We start from the raw sequence: 6,005 nt of genomic DNA, 5'->3' as shown, positions 1-6,005 counted from the left end.
ATAGAATGGAAAAGATATTTTGTAATTTATTAGGCCACAATTTATCCATCACCTATTAATTCATCATTCGTTAGCCTAAAGAGACATTAATTTGAAAATGTCTCAATCAGACAGTCATTTTCTAGCGCTTCTTCCATAGTGGGTTGCGGGGAAGCTGGTGCCTATCTCCAGCAATCTATGGGCAGGAGGCAGGATACACTCTGGACAGGTCGCCAGTTCATCGCAGGGCAACGCAGACACACAGGACAAACTACCATGCACACACTCAGTCACATCTAAGGGCAATGTGGAGAGATCAATTAACCAATTAACAGTCATGTTATTGAACTTTGGGAGGAAGCCGGAGTACCCGGAAAGAACCCACTCATGTACGGAGAGAACATGCAAACTCAATGGAGAAAGACCCCTGGCCAGGAGTTGAACCCAGGACTTTCTTGCTTTAAGGCAACTGCTACCAAAAATTGAAAATTTTTTTTTAAATGTTTTAAGGAAATTTGCCGTAAACACATTTGCACAGTAACATGATAATGATTTGATAGCTATTTTAGTGAAAGAAAAATTCTTAAACAAAAAAACTGTAAAAACAAAATGTGTCAAAAGATGGGACTTTCAGCTGTTTCCATTCACTGCTGTCTTGTTTTACACAGTGACTGAACAGCTTGCTAATCCAAGTATCCTGGTGACATGGACAAAAATAAATTTCTCCACTTTGTTTGGACAGAGTATAAATTACAACAATTAACTGAATGTTGCCAGAATTGTTATGTTTGGAAAAAGAAATGTGGTCACATGCCACTGAAACAAATTACCAGAAGACCAGGCTTGCCAAAAGGAGCTTTTAAAATCAAAAGACTGGATGTCAATCTGTTAGGTGTACAAGGTAACACCTCTTTTATGCCCTCCCTACTTTATCTCAGACAGGATAAATTACCGCTAGTCTTATGACACCACATGTAAGGTGGATACTACTGTAACTATAGTAGTTTTCTTTTGGGTGACGATCATGTTATGCATTGATTTACAAATCTGGAGTCACTGCTGTGGCGGCGTCACTCTTTTGCAACTTTCGACAGTGTGCATGTTATTTTTTAAGTATTTCTACTTTGAATATGAAAAGGTCCATTACTATTATGATAAACAACACTGAAAGCCCTTTAAATGTAAAATGTACAACAACCATGATATTTGGAATGTATGTTTGTTGTAAAAATATCACTGGATGTGTAGTAATTTGGAGGAGGAAAAACCTTTGCTTAATCATTTATAAGTATAATTGTCCAGCCTCTTTATCTTTAGTTTTCCACAACAATATGCTTCTAATCATGTCCTACTACTGATGCACACTAACTAAAGACAACTGATAAGTTTGACCTGCTCTTGGTGAGGGCAGATGTATCTGACCACTCACAGGCTTTAGCAGCACAGCATCACTTTTATGTGTAAGGTATTTTAGTTGTATTTTTAAGTATTTCAAAACAAATATCTCTATGTCCTGTTAAAGCTATTTGTCATCATGTCACACAGCCCCACTTACTTTTGATCTGAACACAATGTGTTTGTTCCGCCTTCGCTTTGTACGCTTTGAAATTAAATATTATGACATTATGAAAACCTTTAATGTGTTGTCCAAAATAAAATCTTACTTAATACTTAATGTTTATTCTTGTACAAACTAATATTTATTTTAATCTGCAAAGTTTGTGCCAAATATTTAAAAAGATTGTGCATCAACCGCATATATATTTATCTCAAAGCTGTACTAACCACTATGGGTTCAAATGAACTACCATACAGGAGCAGCCCTTGTCAGAGTTGGACACACATTCTACCTAGACAACCATAAGCCTTCTTATCTTGTTCTCCTTGACATCAAGTGTCTTAAACAATATTTTGGTTTAAAAGGTACTATTCTCAATTAGCTAGCTTCATAGTTTACTGGTAGAACACTTTAATCTTCTGTCTGAATTTTCAAATCTGATCAAATCACCACTGGAATTCTGCAAGGATCAATTTTTGGTCTTCTGTTTATCTTATATGCTCCCACTTTGCTCAATTATATGCTGATCATGCACAGTTTCTGTTTCAGCTAACAAAATAACCTTGTAAGCACTTTGATGACAGTTTTACCAATGCCAAACATTGGTTGTTCAACAATGTTATGTAATAAAATGAAGAAAAAATGAAAATTATTCTTTCTTTTGGAGATGAACTATCTTATTTAGCCTTAGTTGAATCAACCCTGTGAGCATATCGTAAACCAAGGCAGGGCTTTGGGTTATGACCTTATTAACACATATGTAATATATCACTGACTGTATTTGAACACATTAGAAACATAAGCAAATTTAGATCCTTCTTAACGCAACCTGACTTATTTATGCTTTTGGTTCTAAAGGTCTGGATTACCGTAATGCTCCTTTTCCCAAATTATAAAAAAAAAAAAAAAAGTCCTTTGTTGTTTTTCTCATTTTAACACTTGTTTTTAAAGCATAATAAGTCTATGATGGGCTATATAAATAACATTGAATTGACAATTTCAAATTTAAAGATAAACTAAATGAGCCAAATAAAGATTTTTCTGTTTCCATATTTCTCTCTTTGTCTTTTCCTCTGTTTTACCATTCCCTTTATTCAAACTCATTTTATTGTCTCGTATTCTCATTAACACTCCTGCCCTGATGGCTCTTTGTCTCCTCTGTTTCATCCCTTTATGAACAAGCATAGCCACCACTCTTTTCCTTTGCTCAGTTCATCCCCCTCCCCTTCACCACGTCTAATAAACAATGTGTCAAATGTACTAAAGTAACAGGAGGGAAGAAGACATCCAATTAAAAACACAATGCATTATTATTTCCCAGCTCCCCTTCTCTGACATTTCCTGAAGCCCTTCAGATTATATAACAGCTCAGTGTCAAGAGATCCAGCCTTTGGAGGACAAGTTGAGGGTGTCTTTTCCAACGATGCAGGCTTACCAACTCTGGACTTTTCCCAGCAGCTTGCGTACCATCCCTCCCTGCTCCACCTCCTCCATCCCCTTCCACCCACCCACAAGCCCACCCCTCTCTCTGCTTTTCCCACACACATATACATGCACTGAATCTTGAATGCACAAGGATTGCAGCAACAGCAGCATTGTGAGATGGAGATCTCCGCTGCGTGTGTGAGTGCCTGTTCCTGGTGAGAGCGGATGAGTGTGAGTGATGCTTGAATAAGATGTTTGAGGGAGACCGGGGGGGAAGAGGGGAGGATTGGAGTAAAAAGGGTTTGGAGACGATGTCTGTCTGCTTTTTCCCCTCTACATCTCGATAACCTGAATCTTTGCCGAATGTGCTCCAACTACTCCAGCTGTCACTGCACTGGCTTCCTCTTCCTCAATACTCCCTTACCCTTTGAGAACTGCTCCAGTGGCTGGACAGCAACCTGGCACCCGGTGAATACATGGATGAACAACGGATCAACAGGGGATCTGAGCTTTCTGGTCCTTTTTATCTATGATCTGTTTTCCAAGGTAAGACAGTTACTTGCTTTCATGCATTATTGGAGTCGCACGCATTGCAGTAAGGCATTTGATCTGACTTCTAAAATCATAACAAAATGAAAGTGTAACTAAGTAGCATTCATAATAATTCAGCAGATTCCTCTTAAACTCTTGGTGTTCATTGCATATGATCCATGTTTGCATTAAATCTTATCAAAATAGAGAAGAGGCATGCTTGCAGGAAGACATTTAAATATGAAACAAATACTCAGAAAGAAAACAGGTTTTGGTTTTCCTTCACAGCCGAATAAGAAAAATGAGAAGTGGTTTCATTTGACTTTGATTGCTTTCTTCTTAACATGATGTATGTCTTTGTAGCCGCTGACAGATTTGTCTACCTAGTGAGGCAAAGGCTGATTATTGAGATTGCTACAGTCTACTTGTGGATTGCAGAAGAATATTGATGAGAGCTCACTAATAGACTATTGTGTATTCGTGTATTCAACTGTAGCAGACGGACGATTCCACCCCCCCCCACCCCCCACCCCCCACACACACTTCAAGTTCTATGAAGTACACAAATCATCTGTGTTTCTTGAGCTACAATTTGACAGAAGCTAGTTTCAGACTTATCATGGTCAATATGTTTGATCTGGAGGGTTCTAGGGTACTGCATCACATACAAGGTTGCACTTGTATTTGGTCTTAACTGTTGCCTCCACCCAAACCCCTCTCTTCTCTGCAGGTCATTCATTTACTACCTAATATCACACAAAAAAAAAACTATTCGGATTTTGTGCTTAGCTCAGACAATAGCTCAATCCCCTATTTATCTATAAACTCTTAAAAGGTGGTGCTCTATAGGAAAACAAATCATTTTTATATCTACATTTTAAGCCTAATCTCCTAAAGGATCAATTTCACAGTGCTTGCTCTCATTTAAGAGAACAAATATTGAAGCTTCTTAAGTCCCAGTTCCCCATAACGGTTAATGAAACTCAGTGATAAATGTTTAAAGCTAATAAAGTCACAAAGCAAACTTTCATAGGTGTAGCCTGCGGCCAGGATAGATACAAGTAGCTCTGTGCGGCAGCTAAAATAAAGATGATGTGCATGTTTTCTCTTAAAGCTGGCTGGCACTGCTTTCAAACAGTATAGAGGAAAAATACATTACTGCAACAGGGACACAAACTAATTCCTGCACAAACACCTCATTGGAGCAGTTATACAAAATAACATGCTAATCATTGTGTACAAGGAAAAAGGCACTATGATGCACTGTTTCTTCCCATTCCTTGAAATGTGCCTCTGGATGCATGTTTGGTGCAATGTCACACTGTAATTAATGCAAAAAATGAGCTAAAGATTCCTTCCACAAAAACAAGTCATGGCACAGCAGAATGCATATTGGATGATTTACACAAGCTGGTATAAAGAAGAGGCATTGTGCCTTTGAATAAACAGATGTTTTATAACATTTTACTAAGACAATGAACTGAAACACTCAAGACCTCAGCATAGTGAAGCATTCACTATGCTGTGAGAATATTAAGAAGTGTTTGGCCACCATCGTTACTTAACCATTAATAATAGTGGCTAGACAGTATTATTATATTTAAATATTCTACTGATGAACAGTATTTATAATGTTGATGGAGCCAGACAGGGATACAAGCTTACCCCAGCAACGCTGCATCAGTTTTCTGTGGTTCGTGATGAGGGAGAAATCATGAGTCAGCACTGTTGGAGGCCTGCTATTGCATTGCAAATTGATCCAAGCCAACAGTAAATGTCCTCATAAACAGATATGTTTCTACAGCATTCTCGTTATGATAATGGATGATGTTGCTGTAGCTAAAGATACTTTATCCCCTCCACATACACACACGCACACACACACACACACACACACACACATGCAGCATTGCAGTTTGAAGAACTGAGGGGCAATTGGAGCAGACAACGTGGTCTGTCAGGGTACATAAGGAGATTTCAGAGGATTACTTTTGCAATTTTAGACTCAATGCATTATTCATAATCCTTTGGATAGCTGAGGCCAAATCAGGGAAGGACCTCAGGTCATTAGCAGAGATCGCTTGCTGTGAGGAGGAGGAGAAATGAAGGCATCTGATATGAAAAAAGGAGGTCTCTGCATATTTGCACGTATTATAACAGTCTCTCTCTAACTCAGCTCTCACTCTCTCTGTATCTGACTTCCATCAATAATAAGTCATTAAAGAACCTTTTTTGGTTTTCTTTTTTGTTTTGTTGAATTGCCGTTTAGCTGCCTTACATGCGTTACATGAGTGCATAAGGAAATCGCATACACTCAATGAAGACTTCCTGCAAATGTGATTACCTTTTCAGAGGTGTGAGATTGGGGTTTGGGAGTGTGAAATACTATGATCTCATGTGAATCAGCCTTGAACAAATTCTTTTTTTGTAATCTGTGTAACCACTTCAACAAACAAGTTGACGGTGTATGGCAAGAAACCATACCGTCCTCCAACAAAATTAGTCTGCTCCA

At 38.3% G+C, this 6,005-nt stretch overlaps 1 protein-coding gene across 1 annotated transcript in view; it reads left to right on the top strand.

The window, feature by feature from the left end:
* The first annotated feature begins 3,115 nt into the window (after window positions 1–3,115).
* The window catches only part of LOC124859374 (inhibitory synaptic factor 2A-like), a 40,213-nt gene continuing 37,323 nt past the window's right edge, over window positions 3,116–6,005 (top strand). Inside the window, exon 1 of the mRNA XM_047352129.1 lies at window positions 3,116–3,508. The gene's annotated coding sequence lies outside the window, so the exon portion shown is untranslated. The remainder of the gene's footprint in view (window positions 3,509–6,005) is intronic.

The sequence above is a fragment of the Girardinichthys multiradiatus genome, chromosome 22 (assembly GCF_021462225.1).
Source record: "Girardinichthys multiradiatus isolate DD_20200921_A chromosome 22, DD_fGirMul_XY1, whole genome shotgun sequence".
Lineage (NCBI taxonomy): Eukaryota > Metazoa > Chordata > Actinopteri > Cyprinodontiformes > Goodeidae > Girardinichthys > Girardinichthys multiradiatus.
The sequence above is the reverse complement of the archived record's forward strand: the minus strand, read 5'-3'. Positions and strand labels throughout refer to the sequence as shown.